This window comes from Gallus gallus, chromosome 1 (genome assembly GCF_016699485.2).
Source record: "Gallus gallus isolate bGalGal1 chromosome 1, bGalGal1.mat.broiler.GRCg7b, whole genome shotgun sequence".
Lineage (NCBI taxonomy): Eukaryota > Metazoa > Chordata > Aves > Galliformes > Phasianidae > Gallus > Gallus gallus.
This window is the reverse complement of record NC_052532.1, coordinates 112137911-112162276: the sequence shown is the minus strand read 5'-3', so window position 1 is coordinate 112162276 and position 24366 is coordinate 112137911. Positions and strand designations below refer to the sequence as shown.

The 24366-nt window shown below is 44.6% G+C and overlaps 1 long non-coding RNA gene across 6 annotated transcripts; it reads right to left on the bottom strand.

Moving 5' to 3' along the window:
- Nucleotides 1-6878: 6878 nt before the first annotated feature.
- On the bottom strand, nucleotides 6879-24344 carry LOC101750611. 6 transcript variants are annotated; one of them, XR_005847125.2, is made up of 3 exons: nucleotides 14030-24344; nucleotides 11576-11781; nucleotides 6879-11082 (listed from the first exon to the last, which is right to left on the bottom strand). It is a non-coding gene; the product is annotated as an uncharacterized LOC101750611 (long non-coding RNA). The 6 variants fall into 6 exon arrangements; XR_005847117.2 differs by having other exon boundaries at nucleotides 14113-24344; XR_005847126.2 differs by having other exon boundaries at nucleotides 6879-11781; nucleotides 14113-14231; nucleotides 14328-24344.
- Between the last annotated feature and the right edge of the window lie 22 nt (nucleotides 24345-24366).

Genomic DNA, 24366 nt, shown 5'->3' with positions numbered 1-24366 from the left:
CACCAAATTGCAAGCAAAGGAACTGTCCAGGGTTTGCCTCAAGAGTGTTGCTCTGCGATACCATCTGAATCTTGGTGCTAAAGAAATAAAAGTGTGAGGCACTACCAACAATTACTGTTCTGCTAAAGTTTTAGGACACGGAGGAGGTGGAGGTGCTGTGGTTTGAAGAGAAGCTGTTTCCCAAAATCCCTATCCCCTGAGCTGAAATTGTCTCGTTGTTGGTGATTTTGCTGCCCAAGGAGGAGGTGGCAGAGGTAAAGTAGGACAATCCTATGTCGGAAGGATAGCATAAGACTCAAAGCTGCTGATCACGTGAAAACATTACCTGCCAGTCTGAGTGCCACTGTGCTGTGGTCATCCCCTGCTGCAGCTTTGAGTCCTGAGGTTTTGGACTCTGGGACATTAACTCTGGCAGTTGCAGCTGCATTGGCTGAAGACATTGCTGTCTTTACTATTTGCCCTGCCTCTCTGCCAGGAGTTACAGCTGTGTGGGAAGAGGAGCAGAGGCAGGATTCCCCTGGAGAAGGCGTCTTTTTCCATCAGAGCTCTGTGATGGAATTTGAAGAACTTGCTCATTTGCCTGATTGCTCCCAGAGGCCAGGCAGCAAGCAGGAAGCCGTCCAGATAACCCGGGCACGTCCAGTGCCTCTGCACAGATCCACTTGGCTACACAAGGGCCAGAGGTCTAAGGCTTTCCAGCAGCTTTGGCCTCCTTGCACATGCATTATTCCTCCTAGATGCACGCACAGAAATCTGGGACTGATCTGACAGTGCTAGGCAAAATTGGCTATGTGTCCTGACCGCTGCTGCTGTGCATCACAGCCTGATATTTTGGCAGCCACTTCCTTCTTTGGCTGTATAAGCTACAAGATGAAGCTGAGGTGGCTGGGGCATGGCTCCATATTCGTGCTACCATTCTTTCCCGCTCAGCAGAAGGGAAGCACAAACACACAGAGGAAGGCCGGGGCTGCCTCCATTGGATCGTGTCTCTTAGAATCTCTCAATGTGTATATCCCTGTTGCTGCCCAGTTTGCCAGTACAGACAACAGAAAAATACAGCCCTGATCCTGCACCACTTGCACAGTGGGAACAAGTCAAAGGTGTGTTGCCTTAATCCTTTCATGATGCTCACAGGCTAATTTGCTAAAGGTTAATCGTACTGTAAATAGCAAAAGGGGTGGTGTTCTGTTTGTTACAGATGGCAGCCAGGGAGAAATTTTGATGAGACTGCTGTTTGGAGAGGAGGAAGGAGAAGCAAATGTTCTGCAGGACCCTACTTTGAAAAGAGAACTGAGAAGAAGAGAAGCTCCTCATTAATTTGTGCACACTGGAACAGGCTGCCCAAGGAGGTTGTGGATGCCCCATTGCTGGAGGCATTCAAGGCCAGGCTGGATGTGGCTCTGGGCAGCCTGGTCTGGTGGCTGGCGACCCTGCACATAGCAGGGGGGTTGAAACTACGTGATCATTGTGGTCCTTTTCAACCCAGGCCATTCTATGATTCTGTAATTCTATGATGGCTGTAAGACTCTTACAAACGTTTCCTCTCTGAGATTGACATGCCCCAATGAAAACAACCCTGATCTCTTTCAGGTGGGCACATTCCTCTGTTTGTGGCCTTGCTGACCTCTGTAGGGCTTTGCCTGGGATTAGGGACCAACACATGGACTCCAAGCAGGCTGCAGCATCACAGTTCCAGCCTGCAAAAATAACGTGTGCTAATCTGAGCGAGCACGCTCAGGGCGATCCTATTACTGCACTGCTCGCAGAGCAGGACACAGGGGGTGCAAAGCACCTGCTGCCACTGAAGCCAAGGCAGGACCACAGGGGAAGGTGGAAGTGGCTACAAAGTCTGTTGAAGGGACAATTTCTTGCTTCATGCTGCATATTCAGAAAAAACTTCCCTGTCCTGGGCCAGCAGTACCCTGTATCTGACAGCAAAGGAGCTCCGTGCCCCTACACTGCCCTTAGTGACCCCACAAGGCACAGGTTACGTGGCTATGTTCAACTCTTCTGGCTTTTCAGGGGAGGAAAAAAAAAAGAAAGCCTGTGCAAGAAACACCACAGGCCTCCCTTCCAGTGGCTGCCCCAAAATAAATACCTTTGCTCTTTCCAGAGGAGCTTCTCCAGAAAGGACCAGGTTCTGTTTGCTGTCTTGTAATAAATATTCACCTCAGCTGTCCCCAGCTCCCTCCTTCACAGCCTGCTTCATTCCTAAATCCTGGAGAGAGCTCAGGAAAATTACTTGAGCTTTTCCTTCTGCTCTTACACGAAGCAGATGAGGCCTTTGGCCTCACGGCAACCTTTTAATCATAATTAAATTGTAGCTCCTCTCTAAACCTTCTCTGTAAGAATAAGTGACCTGGAAGGCAACTTCATTCTTTACGGGGATCCCTGCCTCTTCAGACAATAACTCACAGGGTGAAAAGAAAAGTAGAGAAGTCTTTACCAGTTATGCAACACGCACATGCAGCCTGTGCTCTGTTTTGAGTTACTGCTTTCCTGCACCAGTGCTAGGGATAGAACTGGCATCCTTCATGGTTTGGTGACACTCATAGCGTTTATTGGGCTAACAGATGTGGGGCACGAGAGAGCCCAGACTCCAGCTGTGCCAGGGCAGGTTTTGTTACAGAAGTGTGCGGGTGAGATTCTGACAAGAGATGCCAATGTAGCGACTGCTTTCTTACACGAAAGGGACCTGACTTCTGTACAGCGAAGTTTGTCCAGGAGGTTATGGTTTTTCTGGCATCTGATGTTATTCGCTATTTAACGATGTCTGGATTGCTTGTGGGAGGGGACACAGACAGGTATGTAGTCTCCATGGAAACGAAGCAATTTACGCTCCCTATCTGGGCTTCGCTCTGCCTTATTAATTCTGTTCTGGTGACCTCTAGAGGCCTCTACCCAAAAGCGCCTGATTTTTCAGGATCAGAAACCCTCAGAATTCACTGTTCTGGAACAACGGGCAGGACAAGACTTCTGCATTAGTTCAGTTTTAGTCTTTCTTTTAGTCTTAACACTGAAGGTATTGCAGAGTTAATAATTTATGGTTATCCTTTTCATAGAATCACAGAACCACTGAATAACCCAAGTTGGAAGGGACCCACAATGATCACTGAGTCCAATTCCCGGCTCCACACAGCACCACCCAAAATCCAAACCGTGTATCTGAGAGCGGTGTCCAAATGCCCCTTGAACTCCAGCAGGCTTGGTTCTAGCTCCACAGCTGGATATGCTTTTTTCTTAATGAGGTAAATAATAGGGGCAGCCGATGGAAGAGGGGAGGAATCCTCTAAGCTAATTTTCTTTCCTCTTGAGCAGCTGAGATATGGGATTGAAACAGTACCAAGAAACCAAGAGAATTGGAAGGAGAGACAGAGGAGCACGGAGACATTGCCCAGAGACCATTGGGGAGTTAACTGGCAGAGGCTTACAGCCACAGAGAGGCTTAGCATGAAGTGGACAGAGAAGCTGGAGGACGTGGAGCATATCTAGAGCGAAGCACGGGTCAAAAAACTCCAGCAAGCTTGCAGTTTTACAGCGATGTGTGGGAGACCTCCTAAAGAGTCCTAATTTCCAAGCACCCAGCTGTTCCAGATTTGTGCATTAGTTGCTTTTCCTAAAAAGACCCTCCAGCCCCCAGCTGTTTTTCTCCTGGCATTTTCTAATGGACCTCCTACCAACACTTTAATGACAGCGTTTGTGTGGTGACAGCATCCCTGGAGGCTACATACAGAGCAGTTTGTGCATCTAGTTTAGAGAACAAATATAACAGCACAAGATGTTATCTTGCTTGATAGATACGGCCCATAAGAAAGGAAAAAATACATACATTCTGGATTTGTTTTGTTTGTTTTCTTGTGGCACAGTGCTGGATGACTCGTTTTTCTTAACCAAATTGTTGTTATTCTCCCTTGGTTTTCTTACACAGTCTCTTGCCTTGTTCATGCTCCTTTTGCTGTGTGGGCAATAGAGCTGGGGGGGATTTCACGCCTCAAAAAAGACTGAGACTCTGAGCTGGTGAGGAGAATTTAAAACATTGAGTAAAGGGGAAAGATGTGAAGACAAGACTTTAAAAGAATTTTTACCCAGACCGCGTGAAAACTGTCTGAGATTGAGTCAAAACTCCTGAGAAGCAGAAGGGAGAAAAGCCTCTGCCTTCCAGAGATGTAACGGGTAAAAGGGTGGGTGGGAGAAAGCGTAAAAGGAAAGGGAAGATGAGAGAGAAGAAACAATGGGAAAACAGAGGAGTGAAACTCCTCCTTCCCCCAAATCTGCTTTGTTGGTCTGTTGTTGTTTTTTAAATTGTTATTTAATACGCCATTAGATTTAAGATTTCCATTTGCAGATGGAAAAAAGTGTGACCGGCTCCAAATATAAGAACAATGCTTGCGGGCAGGCCTAGAGAGAACAATAAATCAGAGCAGAAAATAGTTCGCGCAGGGAACACACAGTTATTAGAACATAAATAATCTTGTTTTCTCCTATATCCAGCACAAAACAAACACAGCTGTGTGTGCACAGGCGCACGCACACGCACGTGCTCTCACACACACATGCACATGTCTCAGCCCAGGCTCCCCAGGGCGGTTCTCTGATGGCACTGATGGGAGGCGAAGGCTGCACAGAGGTGTCTGCCACACCACCTCCGTGGAGAGGGGCAGCAGAGCAGAATGCACAGGGAGCACTCAGAGATGAAGCAAGCTCCTGGCTGCCGGCCAGCGGGAAGCTCTGGTCCCCACAGTAAAATGCGACTTCTTTCTTAGCGACCGCCACAGTTCCCAAATGCTCTCAAATTCTCTGTGGTAGGATTACAAAGTGGATGGTGGCCTTAAGTTGGGGCTGTGCTTGGGGCCAGGTGGCCTGGGCATGTATCCACTCCAAGTGCTACTCCAGAGCATCCGACCACTGCGGGAATCAGACAGAAGTTGCCTATGTAAGTCAGATACTCTGATGGGGTGAATCAGGGAAGCTTGCTTGCCTCAGTGTCTTCAGGGATGCTTCCAAAATCCAGCAAATGTAGAGGCAGAGTGAGCCATGCAAGTGGGAGCAATGAAGGGACAACTGATTTCCAAGATGAAGATAATTCACAGAACCATAGGATCATTACAGTTGGAAAAGACCACTTAAGACTACCCAGTCCAACCAGCAGCCCATCACACCACTGCCCATGGCCCTCAGTGCCACATCCACACGGCTCTTGGACACCTCCAGGAACGGTGACTCCACCACCTCCCTGGGCAGCCTGTGCCACTGCCTCACTGCTTTTCCTGAGAAGAAATGGTTCCTAATATCCAACCTGAACCTCCCTGGAGCAACTTGAGGCCATTCCCTCTCATCCTGAAATTCATTTCAGAGTGAGTCTGAGGCATCCAGATGAATCCTGGGTAGGACGAAGCTCTTTTGCAGGGAGAGAAGCAAACCCACATACCTTTCAGCAGACCTTGCTGGGATCTGGGTGGCCATTTCCTCCGTCTCAGTGAAATTTTTCATGACATGGATAATTCAGCGTAATCACGTCAATTTAACCCAGTTTAATCAACGCTTTTCTGAAATTGACTTATTATGTGCTTAAGAGTAACCAACAAGCAAAGAGGATGTTTCCTAAATGATCCTGAAAAATCTCTCCACATTTCCTAATGCACTGAATTTTTTTTCTCTTAGTTCCCTCACAGTAGAGCTGGTAACCCTCTGTGCCTGGAGCACTGTGTACTGAGATATTGATCCAGATATCATGGGCAATTATTCTCTGGCTTTCAAGATATGTTTTTGGCCTGTTATTTGGCACCTGACAACCTATAATAGAATGAACTTTTGCTTAGAATTAACATTTGATCTGGGGTTGTCAAGATACAGCCACTTCTTCCCCCATCTCCGTGGTCACATTATGAATATTTCCTTGTTCTTCTGGGAGTGGCAATAGTTCTAACTGTCACACTGTAGTGACACCTGCATGTCACTACAATACCTACATGGTATGTGAGCTTGGCTTCCTTCACGTATCTATGTGGTGCAATGCACAAAGGGGAGCATACACTAAGATTTTCCTCTTCATACTTCTTGACTTGGAATGGAGAAAAAACACTGGGAACATTATGTGTTTTACACCTAATCAGACCAAAAGTGTTGCTTTTATCCCTTCCCTGTGACGTGTCGCCACCTTTTTTCTTTGGTTTGTAGATTTTATATTTGTCATATTTTGGCTGGGATAGAGTTAATTTTCTTTGCAGAGGCTTGTATGATGCCGTGTTTTGGATCTGCAATGAAAATAGAGAGAGGTTGTGGATGCCCCATCCCTGGAGGCATTCAAGGCCAGGCTGGATGTGGCTCTGGGCAGCCTGGTCTGGTGGTTGGTGACCCTGCACATAGCAGGGGGGTTGAAACTCAATGATCTTTGAGGTCCTTTTCAACCCAAGGCCATTCCACAATTCTATGAGTAGCAGTGATAACACACCGACATTTCAGTTGTTGCTGAGCTGTGCTACACACAGCCAAGGACATCTCCACTTCTTACACTGCTCTGCAATGAGGAGCTGGGGAGACACAAGGAGTCAGGAGGACACACAGCCAGGACAGCCAACCCAGATTAGCCAAAGGGATGTCCCATACCATATGTCATCATGGTTAGCAACAAAACAGCAGGGGAAAGAAGGAGGATGGCTGGAACATTCAAAGTAATGGAATTTATCTTCCCAAGAAACTGTTACAGGTGATCAGCCCTGCTTTCCTGATGTGGCTGAACACCCGCCTGCCAATGGGAAACTGTAAATGAATTCCTTGTTTTGCTTACCTTTCCAATTCTCTCCCCAATCCTACGTGGGGAGAGTGAGTGAGCAGCTGTGTGGTGCTGAGCTGCCCAACAGAGTTAAACCACAACAATGTTCCATTTCATTATTGGTTTTATTTTTATTTTTTAATTTTCATTATTTGTTTAGTTAGGTTTCAAACCTCAATCTCTGAAATGTGCAGCGCGCTGAATGTCTTCACTGCTTGGAAAAATCTTACAACCCATGTTTGGGACCCAAGAGTAATTTCAATTGCCTGATTTATCTCATCATATCTCACAATCAATTATATCACACTCTCCCTTCAACATCAAGCTCGCTTGATCTTCTTCTGAGATGACCAGCATCTTAGCATTGTCCATGGGTAGAGTGCTTTGCTTAGCTCAAACTTGTTGTGAACATCAGAGGTGAGTAGGATTTGGTGTTTGCACAGATATTGTACAAGAGGGTGACTTCCTCTTGTGACCCAAACAGAAGTGTGTATCCAAGAGCTGGCAGTCTTCCTATCTGCTACAGTTCCTGACTATTAGCACTGGAAACTTATTCATGGCAATGTGGCTGTTTAAGACAGGGTCTCGAATAGCAGATGCTTCTCTTACCACCACAACACCCCCAAACCAGTGAGACTGAAGATGAGGACAGCTGGAGGACTCTTGCCACCCATGCATTTCTGCTGCAGGAATGGCTGCCAAGGAAAGGGAGGCAGTGGAGGTGGATGGCTGGGCTCTGGTAGGTGTCGATCCTGGAAAATGCCTATTTATAAATAACTGAACAAGGCATTATATCCCCAAATGCATTGTTGGCAGAGATGCAGGTTGCTTGTGGTGCCTGACTGCCGTCTAGAATGCAAGGACAGTCTGCATTTAATCCTTTTGAAATTTCACAAATAAGAATTCTTTCAGCATGAACTGAAACCTTCGACCACCACAAAACACATGGTAAGGTTACACGTCCTCACTTCCTCCCTATTGCCACAGTATGGCCTTCATACTTGAGTGACTGAATCATCAGATTGCCAGTGCTAACACCCAGCCTCTAGCGCTGTTACTACGCAGTAGGGAAACAGAACACATGTCGGACAAAACCTGACAAAGCAAAACTTGGATTTAGGTCAAGCAGAGCAAACAGGAGTTACTTGTACGCTACACCTGGCTCCCATTCAAACACAAAGCCTGATGAATTCACACTAGCCCAGACATGCAGAATGGTATCTCCCTTTTTTCTTTCTGTAGAGATTTCTTTCAAGATAGTACGTTCAGCTCCTTGTTTCGGTGCCCCCACGACATCCATTTTTGCAGGCTGCCTGGCTGCCACTCACCCTATGGCAAGCAGACAACTTGCATGCTCCACTTATTAACACAAACTGCAGAATTCACGGCTGACATGGGGCATGCCTGAACCATCGAGATATGCATGTGCCTCTTACTGCAGCCTCAGCTCTGCCAGCTTGCGTTACTCACTCATTTACCACTCAGTACTGCTATAGCTACTATCACAGAGCAAGCAGCAGGGTGCTCAAACTCAAACTCCACGTTGTAAACTATTCAGACTCAGATTGTCTAGCTTGGCCTCCTCCATAACTGACCAAGAAACCCTGTGCTCAACATATTAACTTCTGTTGGGCAATCAAGGCTCCGCAGGGCATGCAGCCTTCGTGTGATAATGCCTAAGGTGGTGAATACCTCTCATCTTGGTGGTCTTTGAGATTTTGTCTCCCACCCCACTCTTCCTTGATCCCTTCCCAATTCCCTCTGGCTGCTATTGCTTCTGGGATAGCAGACTTTAATTTGAGTTCCAGAGTTGGCAAAGGCTTCCAACTGCATTTAAGCCTGGTTTTGTAGAGGCTTCGGTGAGTAATACCTTAATTCCTCTTTCACTGGTTGCTGGAGTTTTGAATGTTGTCCTTTCCTGCCCTCTGGGCCACCTCAGGGCTCCTCATTGTAACTCCTTCTGCAGTAAAGAAGACATATAGTAGTAATCTTTTGATTCCTGTAAGTATTATTATTCCATAACAAATGCATAATGGGGATTATTTTTTTTATTAGTTATACGTTGAAAATAGAAAAGTACAGATATCACAAACATATAAAACACGCTGAAGTTAGCCACAGACTATTTCTCAGCTTTGCCAATTCCTGACGGAAAAGTGATTAAATCAGACTGCAAGTTCAGCAACCTCGCCTAAAAGTTTAAGATTGATTTGGTGGTTGGAGAGGACAAGGATACGCAGGCTTTTATGGGAGCACTTGGGATTAGGATGCATCCCGAGTGTTTTGTCAGCCTGTATGAGAAACCAATTTAGTACAGTTCTATGTGTTCTTCAGCTCCTCAACGTTTAACATGTACACGCCTCAATCTTGAAACAATTTTCAATGTTTCTATTAAAAACATATGTGACCTAGGCAGTCAGCTGCAGTATGATTTCCCTGGGACGTATCATAAGCGCTGGGGTTACTGAAATGCTCTCAGGCTGTTCTAAGGAAAGCCCACAGTTCCTCTCTACAGCACGTCCACCCTCTGCTTCTGCACCTGCAGGTGGGTCTGGAAGGCCAACATTGTACAGTGCAGTTAACACTTATCCTTCCAATTTCTCTCCACTCTGTACTTTAAAACAGTTAACTAACATGAGTTTTCTTCACACCATCAATTCTACATTGGCTTTCATGTGCTTGGGTACCCCATCCATCACCGGTAGAATAACTGTATTTTCAGAATACATCTCAAAGCCTGGAGCAGGGCAGTGAGTTTGGACACAATGGTTCCTCTGTGCTGTAATTGTTGCTTTAGATGCATTCATCACTTTCCTTTTCTACTTTACTCATCTACTTGTACACAAATTAGGAGTCCTGGTGGATATTAGACACAAGGAAAAACTTTTTCTCTCAGAGAGTGGTCAGGCACTGCAATGGCCTGCTCAGGGAGGTGGTGGAGTCACTATCCCTGGTGGTGTTCAAGAGGTGTCTGGATGAGGAGCTAAGAGATACGGTTTAGTGGCTTGTGGTAGCAAGGGTAATGGGAGGACAGTTGAACTAGATGATCTTGTAGGTCCTTTCCAACCTTGAGATTCTATGACTGTATTCTTAGTGCAGGCTCAAGGACTTAGGATTTTATTGTTTTTGTGGTGGGATAACATTGGCAGGTCACTAGGTGCTCACCAAGCTGCTCTCTCACTTCTCTTCAGAAAGAGAAAATACAATGGAAAAGCTCATCGGTTGAGAGAAAGATAGGGAGACCACTCAGTGATTACTGTCACAAGCAAAATAGGCTACTTGGGAAAGATTTATTTTATTTATGGCCTATTAGTAATAGGGCAATGAGAAATAAAAACAGACTGACAACACCTCTCCTCCACCCACCTCTTCTCAGGCTCAACTCCTACCTCCTTCCCTCAACGAGCACAGGGGAATAGGGAAAGGGGGCTGCGGTCAGTCCATAAAGCTTCATGTCTTCTGCTCTTCCATGATCACTCTCTGCTTCTGTTCTGTGTGGGTCCGTCCCATGGGATGGCATCCTTCCTGGTCTGATCCCACATGGGCTTTCCACATGCTGCAGCTCTCCCAGCACTGTTCCAACACAGCTCCGTACCATGGAGCCCACCCTTCAGGCACTGCTCCACACGGTTCCCCACAGGCGGCAGCTCCCTCAGCCCTCCTGCCCCTCTGCAGGCTGCTCTCCATGGGCTGCAGCTCAGGCCTGGGCTGCTCCTACAAGGGCTGTGATCTGACACGGGGCAGCTGCTGGCTTCTTGCAGGCCACCCCACTGCCAAAATCTTGCTACATAAATCCAGAGGAGGACTATGAGTTCTTTGTCAGGCGATGTACTGTCTGTATTGTTGCCATACGTTAATGGAGCTGGAATAAAATTGGCACAATATCCAGTTGCACCCAAATGAGGCTGTTGAGCAGGATCCAGAAGATATCCACAGAGGTCAAGCACAGTGTTTAAACAGAAACAAAGCCTGTGATTTATTTCATTATTTACTAAGTGCCATCATGGTGCTTGGTACCATATAAACACTGTCTGCCCCAGGTTATTAATACTACTAGACAAAGCAGGTTCAAATACCTTACATGAACCATTTTCAGAACAAAACTTTTAAAAGCAAGTTAAAAGTTTCCGCATGGCAGAAATGTATTTGTAGAGGAACAGTGCTAATTAAACATCAGACATCAAAATAGGTAAGTATTCCAGTGCAAAGAAATTCCCATTCGAGGAGCTAACTTTCTACCTGTCCTCTATAATTACGCCTCTCTGAGTTCTGCTGTAATGCATGGTCTGCCCTAGGGACGCCAGACTGGTCTTTTTGTTGCACGATAAGGAGCATCCATTCATCCACAAAATGTGAAGAACTAGTGAGAGATTAGATATCTAAAGATATCAGGTTGAAATAACCCTAAGGGTGTATAATTGCTCAATGAAGACATAAGGAAGTGTAAAAAATGTCTCTGCATGCTTAGGTCAGTGAGGATTATACCTTAGATAAGGCTGCTTAAAAGATAGAGCTCTCACAAGAATTACAGATTATTCTAGTCCCATGAAAATCATCCTGTTTTTAATTATAGCATTAAAGAGAAAACCATAAACGTTTTAAGTTCTGCTGGGACAGCAAGTGTTCATTATAAATCTGGACAAGGGATCACACAGAAATTGTAAACAATGACTGTGAGACATGTCAGTACTATCTATTTTTGTCTATATAAATGCTTTTCACTTCAAAAAACTCATTAACACTTGTGCTTGGCCAAAACTTGGTCATAGGACCTTTCAACATAAACTGTTCTTAAAAGGATACTGTCAACTCACAACTGGTCTGTTTTTCAGAAGATTTTTTCAAGATGTTTTAGTATATGAGTCCCTGGGGCAATGCCAGTTCTTCTGTCACAATTCTTCACTTATTTTTCAGTTCTTTACCTTGTCCTGCCGCAGCATCAGTTTCTACACAAGCTCAGGGAATCAGGAAACAAGGAGGATAAGGGGAAGTTGACAGCCTGAAAAGCACTATCAAAAGATGAGAATAAGCCAGTGGAGCTACACACATAACTAAAAAGGTACATTTTCTTTTAATTCTCAGTGCCAGGAATAGTTTGGAAAAAGAGAGAACCATGTAATGATGTTCTTACAATTTAGCGCTTAATTATAGCAAATGCTGTAATAAAAAGAGGGAGGGTGAACAGAATGGAAAATTCTCTTCTGAGATTAAAGTAAGAAAATGACTTTTTATAAAGCAAAACATTTTTAAAAATACAGAAAATCAGCCCAAATAAGAGTGCAGTGTGTTGTGGAACAGTTGTACAACACAGTTCCTCTGTCTTCTTGGCACTCAGAAACAAACGTTTGCTATGAATGCCATGATCCAAAGCCAGGATAAACTGCTGGAGATCATTACACTGACTTCAGTGGGTACTGCAGGCCAAATGGGGAAAGCAGTGCTTCAGGCCACCAGACAAGTGTTGCAGTGCATCTTATTATGTTGCATTTGTTTCAACAGGCCTAGCCTGCTGATAGGATTGGTGTAGTTGGGCCCTTCTTTCTGCAGGAACCCCAAATGACACCAACGCGCATCCTTCAGCACACTTTCAGACACCTCAAAGCTGTGGCATAAGACAGTAGAACTGGATGGAAAGGCCTCTAAACTGAAGGCTCCTAGAGTTTAGGCCTCGCTGCTTCCACCAGGTTTATCTCAACACCAGACACGTGACCAGCATCACATCAGAAAAAAAAAAAAGCTCAGAGTTTCTAATTCTGGCTGTGCTGTCAGTTTGCCAGGAGTTTTACAAGTTTCACTGTGTGTTTATCCAACTGTTTCTGATGACTTTCTTGGAAAGTTCTTTGCAAGGATGGAAAATCCCTAACTCTTCCTGATAGTTGCAACAGAGTCTAGATGCCTGGAAATTTGTGTCTGACAAGTCAATACTTGTACAGCTAGACCTCTGAAAATAAGGAACACGAGCTATTATCATGTTCTGATAAGTGGGAATTCACTCCATGAAAATACCAGCCAGGAATCATTCTCTATGCAAATGCAGAGAGGTGGGTGAAGAGGTAGAACTGCTGACAGAGGGGCGGATACATCTGCTGTGAAACCCTTTCCCTCATCTCAGCTCCTTTTTAGCAACCAACTTTAGCTGTCTAACTTTAGATGACAAGTAGGCAGAAGCACCCTTTGGAGGTGCTGGTGTCTCCTGTTGACTCAGCAGGATGACTAACCTCCATGCTGGTGCCTACAGGCAGGCTGCACGTCTTTCCCCTCCCACTGTGCCAGACCCTCACTGGGCAGTTCTCAGCACACAGCATGAATCTCACATGCTGCACATGTATCACCCCTAATGTCTGATGTGATCTTAAAACACAATTACAAAATTGTTATTATGGAAAAGGGTGCGCTTCTTAAAATGGCAGCCAAAGTAAAAGCTTGGGACACAGCTCTTTTCCTCCACTTTCTTTTTTCTGATTTGTCTTCCCAGCTGTTCTAATTGTTGCCTACTATTTGGTAGTGCAGTAAAGGCTGCTGTTGCTGGAGTGTTTGAAAAATAAGATGACCTTCTGCTGTACTTTATACAGTACGTGGGTCCATTCATGTAGATTGGAACTTTGTGTCTCACAATGGCAATGAGCTATTCCTGAAATACTTTACTGTTCCACAGGTGTGAAAAAGAAGCCAAATCAAACCTAAAGGAAATTTTTTTAATGGAAAACATATTCCAGCTTTAACGACACACTACTATTTTGTTTTGGTTTCTTTATTGCAATGATTTATGATATGCAAACTTCACATGTGCTTACTGAAGTCATGTGTCTGCCTTATTTTAGCTTTGAAAATAACAGCGATGCCAATATTCTTTACTGTCATACTGGGCAACTTGAGAAGTTCCTTATGGTACCCAAAAAAGCAAATAGTTGCTTTTCTACCCTTTGGCTGAGGAATAAAGTAGTAGGTTCTCCAGAAGGGCCCTCTACACATCAAGACTTTCTATAAACACCTCGACACTGCTAATGCTGGCACACTGCCACTGTTGTCAGTAAAGGTGGGTTTCCCGTTTGGGATCATCTGACAAAAGGTTGTCTCATTCTGTATCTGCCTGGCCTGCCTTATGCCCAACTGAGCTACAGACAGGTAAAAACACCAGAGTTCTGTTAGTATTGATAGCTCCAATGCTATGTACATTATTAGAGCTGTACTGATGATTAAATCTTTCAAAATAAAAGCAAACAGAATCCAAAAACATCTGCCCACCCCTCTCCTTACCTTTCAGCTAGGCCCTACAGAGGACTTAAACTAAGCAGAAAGTCTTCCACTGCTGTCATTTAAGTCAGTTTCGTTCAACGTACCTCTGCAGTTCTGTAAACAGCCACAGAGAGAGAGGGGTGGAAAGGCAGGCAGTAGACTTCCCTGTTTCAGTAAGTGCAGCGCTCATTCTTGCAGGTATAAAAGGGCAGCATGCAGTCATCTATATAAAGAATGTTCTTCAGATGGGTTATGTATAACTCCATGATGGCAAGGGTATCAAATGAAGGTCGAACATCAGAGACCTTTAGGCACTTACGAAATATGACTCATGGATTAGTTAACTGCCTGTCAGATTTTCCATTATAAAACTTTAACCACGTTCCATATCTGCACAGAAGCAACCAACACCTGTAAAAGTACAAACAAACAAGTGGTTATACATGCATTTGCACAGCAGTGGGTCAGGAGATGTACTTTGGTATCACAAGAAGTTTTTTTTTTTCTTAATTATAGACTATTTACTAAGGAATAAAAATGAGAGGAAGAAAATGAAGACAATTCAATGGTAGTAAAAATAATATTTTGAAGTGCCAAAGACTGCAAGATAAATCTTTAGAGTTCAACTGTATCAGATGAATACAACCCCAAAATTCCTCTCTGCAGAATGTCATTATTTTAGCCATGGTGAATATCAGTGTTTCCCAATCTGAGTGTTTGCTTTTTCAATTCCTCATGCTGACATCAACAAAAGTGAAAAAGCAACTACTCCTGTTTTGAAAAATGTTTACTATTAAGCTTTGTAAGTATTAAAATACTCAATTAAAAATGAAGACATTACTTTTCATTTTGAAAATCAGTGATAAGTCTCAGGCATCAGACCTTGATACGTCTCTTAGAAGCCATTACATCTTCATGTTTCGAGGTGTCTGTAAATTCAAACAGGCAAAAGGTGTGCTCTGAGGATTCCTAACAGGAAGTGGTGCTTTTGACCTATGCGTCATCAATTTAATGAACTCAGCATGTGACTTTCAGCTCACCTAATTTTAGATGTCTATCTCGACATCTGCTGCCCCACTGACACTTGACTAAGGCATGTCTTATCTGATCTGGTTTAGATATCTACCTTAGGATGAGATGATTCATCACCTCAGAGTGTGATTTTTCTTTCCAGTGGCTGTAACCTTGTCCATCTAGCTAGGCTGGAGCCTTGCCTGAATGAACGTTCTGCCTCCACAGAGTTGGTAATTTGTGTGAAATGAGTTGGTGACCACTGTTGCTACTGGGATGTTTTGTCTGTATCACAAAAACACTACCACATCTGGCACAAACAAATCATAATAGTCTGAAACAGCCTAGAGGCTAACGACTTTAGAGGAAATCCCAAACACTTAGGTAGATTTCAACACCACATAATATTTGTGCCTCTAGAGCTGTTCCAGATCAGAAATTAGGTATGGAGTTCTCGCTACACCTACCACTGTGGCATCTAATCCGTGAAGACAAAAGTCTCAGTATCCTCGCCTGTTAGTCAGGTCATTTCATAAACACTATTTCCAGGCAAGTGTAAAGCTACTGCTCTGCTGGAAATTCAGAAGATGTGGACTCTAAGGACCTATGAAGAATAATTTAGTCTTGGAAAGTCTGAGAAGAGGCAAGATGCCATTACACAAATATATAAAACAAAGCTGCAAAGAGGAAGGAAATAAGTAACTCTTCCTGTTTACTACGAGTAAAAAGCAGTGAGCTTAAAGTACAAGGAAAATTAAGCGTAAAGAGAAGTGCCACACAACAACAACAGAAGCCATGCAGCCACTCCTTTGAGCTGAACAGAAGCACCGTGCCATCTCTCTTAGACAAAGGGCTGCGTGGCCAGGAAGTCGATCTAAGAAGAGAGGCAGCAGCTCCTCCTTCCCTGCCTCTTAGGAGAGAGCAGTTTCTGCTGGGGTTGGGAGGTTGGGAGCCCTCCCCCAGCTCAGGAATGCAGTTGTTCTGGAGATCCAGTTTGAGAGCATCCATGCGGACTAAAGGGACATTCCTAGTCTTAAGGCAGCGAGATGGACTAGGTGTCTCACCTCCCCTCTAACTTACATGATGTGTTAGCTGCAAAGGGTGCAGTGCACAAACTGAAGCCTAAGCGTTATAACGTCTTGTAAAGGAGTGGAGCAGAACACCAGCTACATCAGCTGCACAGCTGGCCAAAGTGAGCAAAAGGGAGGAAGGGTGGTCTTTGAAAAACTCATCTGGGGAAAAAAAAAAAGAAAAAAGAAAAAAAGAGAAAAAAAAAAGGCATTTTTTTCCTAACATAACAAGAATTACGACTTTTTCCTCTGCTGCCATCACGAGAGATGACTGAAATAAAGATGATGCAGCTGAGTGCTCCTGTTTAATGCTCCTTCCGTAGGAAATACTGTTGCAACACATGCAGAAAATATCAGGGATGCAAGGAAACTTAAAGAGGCAAAAGTGAGTTGATTTAAAATAAGAACTGAAACAAAACAGGCAGTCTCATGCTAAGTGTGCGGTGCCCAAGAAGCCCAGCCATAAGCCGGTGTACTCAAGCCAGCTCTGTTGTGTCCAGCTCCGTTGTGAAGGAGGAGAAAGGACGCCATCTATCCAAGCTCTCATGTCTCCTGGGTGAATTCCTGAGTTGGTTGCCGTGAACAGGTTTGGACATCAAAACACAATGTCTTTTCAGAGCTGACAGTATCTCCATGCAGCCACAGCTCTGGGAGCCATCGGGACTAATCACTCTTCTTTGTCTCCAGATGTGTCTTTGTGAAGCAGCGGGCAGATGCCCCGGGGTCTCGATGACCGATCTAGGAAGGGAACGTTCGCCCTTTTTCTTGAAGACCAGCACTGTGTTTGGCTCATGGGCCCTCGGGGCATTTTGAAATGGTAATTGGAAGAGAAAGAAGTTTACAGAAACCATATGAAGAAACACTAGTGCCTTCTTCAAAGTATCATATTAATGCTGCTTAATGTAGGAGCCGTCTTGACTGGGTGCCTATTTGGATTTAGATAATTGCTAGCTTACCAGTTCAAACCAGTTCAAAATGAGAATGCGCAGCATCCAAGATTTACTCATGTGCCTCTCGATGGGTTTTTGTTGTTTTTTTTTCCTTCTTCTTCTTCTTCTTCTTCTTTTTTTTTCCTGCTGCTAAAGTCTGTCTGGTTTCATCTTCCTTCATCTTCTGTTACTTTGACCCTGCCTACAGGAGAAAGATACACTTGAAAAACTGCAAGCTGCTCATAAGCCAGTACAGTCTGGGCATTCACAGAGAGATCAAAGAGGGGATATATATGTGGATAATAAGTGGATATGTATGACTTTTTTTCATATTGGGCAAGGCTATAATCTTATTTATCGATTTTGTAGAAGGCTGTCTTTTTAAGTATTTAACCTCTGTTCCGCGGATTGTGTCTTCTGCTGAGGTGAAGACCCCGTCCCGCCATTTCTTCCCATTTGGAGGGCACAACCCGCAGAAGAAAGTGCTGGACTCTCTTCCTTCTGGTGTAGGGAAACGCACTGCTTTGCAAGTTCTTCCTGATCGACCTGATCTAACTTGAAATAAGCCATTTATATTCCTGCAAAGGAATACCAGGTTATCCACATGGCCTTTTGCCCAGGCTTAACATAATTCCTTTAAGACAAACTGCAAATGAATAGTTGTGCAGTTTTCCTGTGCAGGCAAGCCCTTAATCTAATTGGAGCATGGAAAACAGCATCTGAGAAGGCAAAACAGTGTGTAGACTTGGGGAATGAGAGTGGGAGGTAATGTAACGTGGTGTCTATTGGGGCTGATGGAGAGATCTGAAAAGATAAGCTAAAAGTGATTAAGGTTTTTAAAATCCAAACTAGCAAGGATTACAGGGATATGAAAAACAGAACCTGAGCCTGAACTTTTCCATGTTCCGAGAACTGCCATCTTCCTTCCTCTTGTTTTGAAACGGACGGGGTTCTGCCAACGCTAAACCTGCAGCATACGGGCAGTGCTGCCTCTCAGTATTAGCTATTTCAAAATATAGCTCTCCCTTAATAAGGAGCGCTAGCAACATTGGGCATTCCTCAGATAGCTGAGGCCATGGCTGCTTAACGTGAACACTTTTGGCAGCTGCATTATGTTGCACAAGCACCACCTTCAAAGGTCAAATCTTGTCAGGTGTTCACACCTGTCTGCAGCAGAGGGGAGAACACTGGCAAGACACCTTAAAATGCTAGGAAAGATCTGACCCATCCCATACACGCAATGTGACCAGGGCAAATCCTCCACAGCCACAAGAGGCACGTGGCAGACTGAGAGACTCACTGGTGCAGTGGGGACATTTAACTGAAGCATGGGCCTGAGGCTGAAAGTGAGAGACTGGATGTTTCACCAGGCTCTGGTCTGGGTACTAGCCAGCAGCAGCAGCAATTGCTGCGAGGCTGGGCTGAGCACAGCTTTTTTGAGGCCAGCCAACAGACGTGTCAGGAGCCTACAGAGCTAAAACTAACTAGTACTTTTGTTCTTTCCACTGTTCGCCCATACTTTCGCTCCCCTTTTCTGCCCTTTCAGTGGCAGCCTTGTGCAGCACTCAGGTCACCAGTCCCCGGGCCCTGACTCCAGCTCAAGAAGTATCTGCTGTGGGCCTGAGCTGCAAGCAGCTCTTATAGCGATGCCCTAGGGAAGCACTCAGCATGGGGATGGAGATAAAAGCTGTGTGAAGTTCATGGGATCATTCCTCTCCATGTCTGATCTGAGCGTAACAGAGGAAATAAGGACAAAACTACACTTGTACTTCTTCCGTTCCCACAGACACCAGTGACTACTTACTTGATTGTGTCTCTAAACTATTGCAGAAAAGAAAAAAGAAGACTCCACCAAAGAAAAACAGAAAAGCATCGCAAGCTGCTTCAGACAAGGACTAGCATATGCTTCAGCTGGTGAAGTCCTCTCCTTATATCCCTATTTCTATGGTCATAGGTTGTAAAACTTAACTGATCCCGTGTATTCTTTCTGTAAAGAGTCTCTGCTTTCTGTAAACAGTCTTCTGTGGCTTTTCAGGGCAAGATGTGAACCCCTTTGAAGTTTTCAAACATGCTTCAGGCACCTTTGCAGGGATCACTCCGAATGTGCTCTTCATCAAGGCTTCCCCAAGTCATTATGTACGTACTATTGGCCTCAACATTCTTTCAGCCTCTGCCTGTCTGGGAGAGGAGGAAGATGAGGGGAGACTGCAAGGCTTAGATGGCAATACACTAACCAAAGAACAGAGAAGCTCTTCATCAGATTACCTTTTAATTCTTTATGGAAGTTAAACACATAATATTCTTCCTAAGAATAAGGGTAGAGGTGTACTCAGCATAGGCAGCGACAGAACGAAGTGCTGCAGCATGATGTGGAAGATTTGGTAAATATGCTGTCCAATGCTGTCCAGTTTAGTAATCATATTTTTTTTATTATTGGCAACTTCCTTTATTTGTTGAAGTAAGATTTTGTATCAAAACAGAGAGGAAAGACGGACAGTGCTAAAACCCTGATGCAGTTCTACAGGCAACAGAAGATTACACAGATTTTCTTGAAGTTTCCCGACTTCTCCTCTAGGTTTGTGTTACGTGTACTTCAGGGCAGATCTACCCTGAGAAAATGTGGGTAAGCATCCTTCACTCTCCTGTCTGCCCCTGCCCACCCAGGGAACAGTGCTGTGGCTCTGCACAGGCTCCTTTAGCAGCAGTGCCAACTGCAGCATCTCCAGGTCCCTGTCTAACTTGCTTGGGGCTAGTTGCCCCTGCTCACGTTTGACTGGCATGGGCATTTGTGTAGCCACTCCAAACAGGTGGTTTATTTCGGAGACTAAACTCAGCTGGAGGTGCGGAATGAGGTAGGGACTACCTAAACTGATAATGTCAGTGAGAGAAATGCTTGGATTAAGTGTACCAGCATTGCCCTGTGCACTAGGTTAAGGCATGTAAGGCAGGAAATACACTCCAAACTGAGGAAAGTCACCGACTATGAAACAATATCCCACGGGCATTTCTTTGGGCAGCAGAGTTGCCTTTTTTTTTTTTCCTGCTGCTATGAACAAAGTTATTTTAAGCTCAGATCAGCTCCTTCATTCACCGCACTGGCTGGCATCACTAGCAGCTACACTGGGACAGTCACAGGAATACCTTGAGGGCAGGAACAAATGGCAAGGCAAGTGCTGGGAACTGCCTTAACCAGTACGGCTCTGTGTGAAATATCAGAAAAACAAGCCTCCGAAATGTGAGGAAACAGGGAAGGCCCCTAATCCTGTACATCTGGGCTTGTTTTGAACTTAGAGAAGTGGTACCACCTTAAAAAAATGCTTTGAAATTTCATTCTGCCTGAGAATTGCTTCTGCATGCATTATTTAAAACTTCTCCATCGGTACAAGGAGTTTTCTGGCCGCTGCTGTAGGTAAATGGAGAGTTTGTAGTGAAGTCTTCATTAATACCATACCAACAGCTGCGGGTGCTTCTTCTTTTCATGGTATTGCTCTAAATCTGTAAGACTAACTTTTGTTGCCTAATAATGTCCCTAGAAATTTGAGAAGTGATCGGGAGCATTAAAAAATTATGCTATTAAAGACAGATATCTGATATTTCTGAGAGGGTTACGCCACCACTGAGTGAAGACTGTTTCTTAGTCACTTAGTTAAAAACGGTCCTGGTTTTGGCTGGAATTGAGTTAATTTTCTTCCTCACCGCTGGTAGGGTGCTGTGTTCTGAACTTGGGATGAGAACAACACCAATAGCACAGCGATGTATTGGTTGGTGCTGAGCGGTGCTTACACAGAGCCAGGGATGTTTCAGCTTCTGACGCTGCCCTACCAGCAAGGAGCTGGGGTGTGGAAGGAGCCAGGAGGGAACGCAGCCAGGACAGCTGACCCAGACTGCCCAAAGGGATGTCCTGTACCAGGTGGTGTCCTGCTGAACTATACAACTGGGGGAGCTGGTGAGGGGGCTGACACTGTTCAGGGACTGGCTGGGTAACAGTGGGTGGTGAGCAACTGCATTGTCTGTCATTCATTTTGTGTATTTGTATTATTTTCCCTTCATTTTCTGTCCTATTAAATTGTCTTTATCTCAAGCCACAAGCATTACATTTTTTTTTTCCTGATTCTCTTCCCTATTCCACGAGGGGTGAGTGAAGCTGGATGCTGCTGAGCTACCTGCCAGGTTAAACCATAACAACATTATGTTTCTGGTGTTTTTTTTAATTGCTCCACCAGTTTTCAAATGTCACTCTAGCTGGCCAAAGTTGTTCAAAATCTTTTGAAGCAAAAGAAATGCGCTGCAGCAGAGTTTACATAAGATCAGGTAAAGTCAGAAAAAAATATTCCACCTATTCTCTGCTGAAGGATTCTCATTACCGGTCCCTCTCTCTTGTCTTCAAGACACTGCTGAGTCTGTGCACTTCAGACTGGGGATGCCTCTGGCCAAACACAGGGAAGAAGAAATACAAGAAAAAGGAAAGGAGCATATTCTACTGTGGATGTGGAGCGGGTGGTGGTCACGTTCTTAAAACGTGGGATAGAAATAGGACATTGCAGAGATCAGAGGAGCCTTGGCAAGATGAACGTAACATCCATAGCATGGCAATGGACTGCCCAGTGAAACAGATAAACATGTTTTTACTCTCTAGCAACGAGAGAGATGGAAGTTCGTGGCAGAGCCAATAGCTCTGGTGGAAAAATCAATAGAAATCAATAGCACCTATCTGGAGCACCCTGTCCCATCGTGTCTTTGACCAGGGAAAGGATGGGTGAGATACCTCATGCATCCCATCATCCCAACCAAAAACATACACAAATGATACACAAATACACAATGATACACAATGTGTAACAGATACCTCTGGCTGACACAGAAGTAGAAGCTGAAGTGGGATGGAGTGTAGAGAATATCTACATGTGACCTGTTGATAAGTTTCAAAACAGATAAGGAAACTCATGTATGCAAAGTCTGTGTCCATCAGCTGTGAGGAAGAATATTCTAAAATGCAGCTACAACTTCAGAAGCGTTGCTCAATTTATATCCCAAACAGATTGGTGGTGATCATGGATACCACTTAACTAATGCATGGCAACTATCTCCTGAGTGCTTAGAAAGTTGTATCTCTAGCTGTTCTGAGGACAACAGCATTGCCTCTGAGAATGAATAACAGAGAAGGATCTGTAGGTGAGGATATGGCAAATCTAGGAGTCCTGCTGGGAATTAAAAACTGAGTGTCCAAGCACCCCGTACTGTTTGGAGCAGCTTTGTCTGAATCCACCAGCAAAAACCCAGTTTAACAGACACTGAACAGACACTGAGGATCTATGAGGACTCCAGTGTTAGCTAAGCACTTGACTCAGGTACTTGTTAGCTTCCTCTAGCAAATTGTCTGAGTCAGCTGCAGGAGAATAAAAAGTGAAACAGAGAATACATACTCCTGCCTAATGAGGACTGTAAAACTTACAGACAAAGGGAAAACTAACTTCCCCAAGCAATGGGAGCACTTGCGTGCCTGCAGCACAAGACTCCAAGGTTGTAATTTGCTCTGCCTTGGGTAGACTACATCAAAACACACCTCCAGCACAACACAGTATGACACACACACACAGGTCCCCCTGCTATCCTATCACTCCCTCACATTTTGTGGATGATGGAGGCATGTGGGTCCATTCGCTTTCCTGACTGTAGGGCCAAGACTGTTATTACTATGATGCTTCTAAAACTTGTGCAGTAAACAAGAATGAATTAATGCCATTTTCTAGGGCGTATGAATTATATCAAACAATGCTGTTGTTTACAAAAGCTTTGCAAACATTGTAGGGATGTGATGTGAGCATTACCAAACTGTTAGGAATTTAAAGCTGCCTGTAAAGTTATGAGAAAGAAAAAAAAAAAAATACAAGACTTATTTGCTTTGGAAAAAGAAAACGCATTTGGGCCTAAGGCCAACAGCGGCTCTCTTTATAATGTAGTGCTTTTTGTGTTTTTTTTTTTCTTTTGGGGGGTTGTTTTGCTTTTTCTTTTTTTTTTAAACTGATCTCAGGCAGCCCTGTTGACCACACCTGAAAGCATTTAAATTGTATAAATAGGTGCATCTGGAGACAAACACAGGCTTAAATCTTTAAGTCTGGAGCTATAGCTGACCACGGAAACATTAAGGAAGACCTAAGCAGAAAAATGGTAATTGTTTTGTCTAAAGATAGAGTTTGTCTTGTACTGTACCAGCTGTGTTTTTTTTAATGAGGAGTATGCACGTTCATTTAAGGGTTTGTTCATGGATGTTTAGGCCTTGTAGGGTTTAACTGGAGCAGACTTTAAAGCCCAAACTTCAGGGGCAGCTACGTGGATGAACTTTGTAAGCAGGAAAAACTAAGTGAAGATAGGTGACTTTTTTATTTATCAGTTTTCATGTGTGAGCACTGTGAAAAGGCTTCATTTTTCTTTTAAATCCCACGGTGAAACTAGCTGAGATTTTTAGAACAGATATCTTCCTTCTACTTTTCTTTGTTGAAAGAGGCAGGCTGCCAAAGAGGAGAGAAACAGGAGTAGTTGCTATGTTTGTATAAAGGACAAACAAAGCTTATTTCCTTTGCCCTGTGACCTTATAGCCTGAGGTATTCTGATAACGTAACGCGCTTGTCAGTACTTTACTGACCCAAATTCAAGGGAGCAGCTCAAGTGTTATTCTGTGTCACCAGACTGTAATGTGGTGGATAGAGTACTGGAGGTGTTTTTTTTCTTATTAAGCAGTTAAATGGAGTCTGGATGGTTATTACTTGACTGGCATTTTACAGGCTAACAGTAGGCTTCTGCCTTGATGAGGGCAAGGTGGGGCCTTTTGTGGTTATAATGGGGTAACTTGATAGTAGTTATTGTGTACAGATGACCTTAGCGTATCACTGAATCTGAGAGCTCAACAAGGCTTAACGGGGAAGAAAGGTGGTATCAACAGTAACTAATGCTGACCCCCAACCTCAGCATGTTGGGGTGAGTAGCTCAGTTACGCGTTACTGGGCAGTCAGCGTGATGAAACACTGTACAGACCAGCAGGTGCAGCCGCAAGTTGATGTGTAGCACACCAAAGGGGTTTAGTGTTGGAGAGACATGTGGCCAATGTATTGAGTGAAGCAGCCCCTCCCCCGCCGACTGTTGTTCCCCTTCCCGGTCCAGGTGACCCTCAAGCCGGAAAGACACCACAGCGTGCCATTACCGGAGCCCTCCTCCTTCCCACGCCGCCCTCAGGCCCGGCAAGGCGGCCCTGCGGCGCCTCCATTAGGAGCTGCGCCACTACACAGGGGCAGCCGCACAAGATGGCGGTCGGCGCCGGCAGGGACGGCCACGTGACCTAGAATCGGACTCC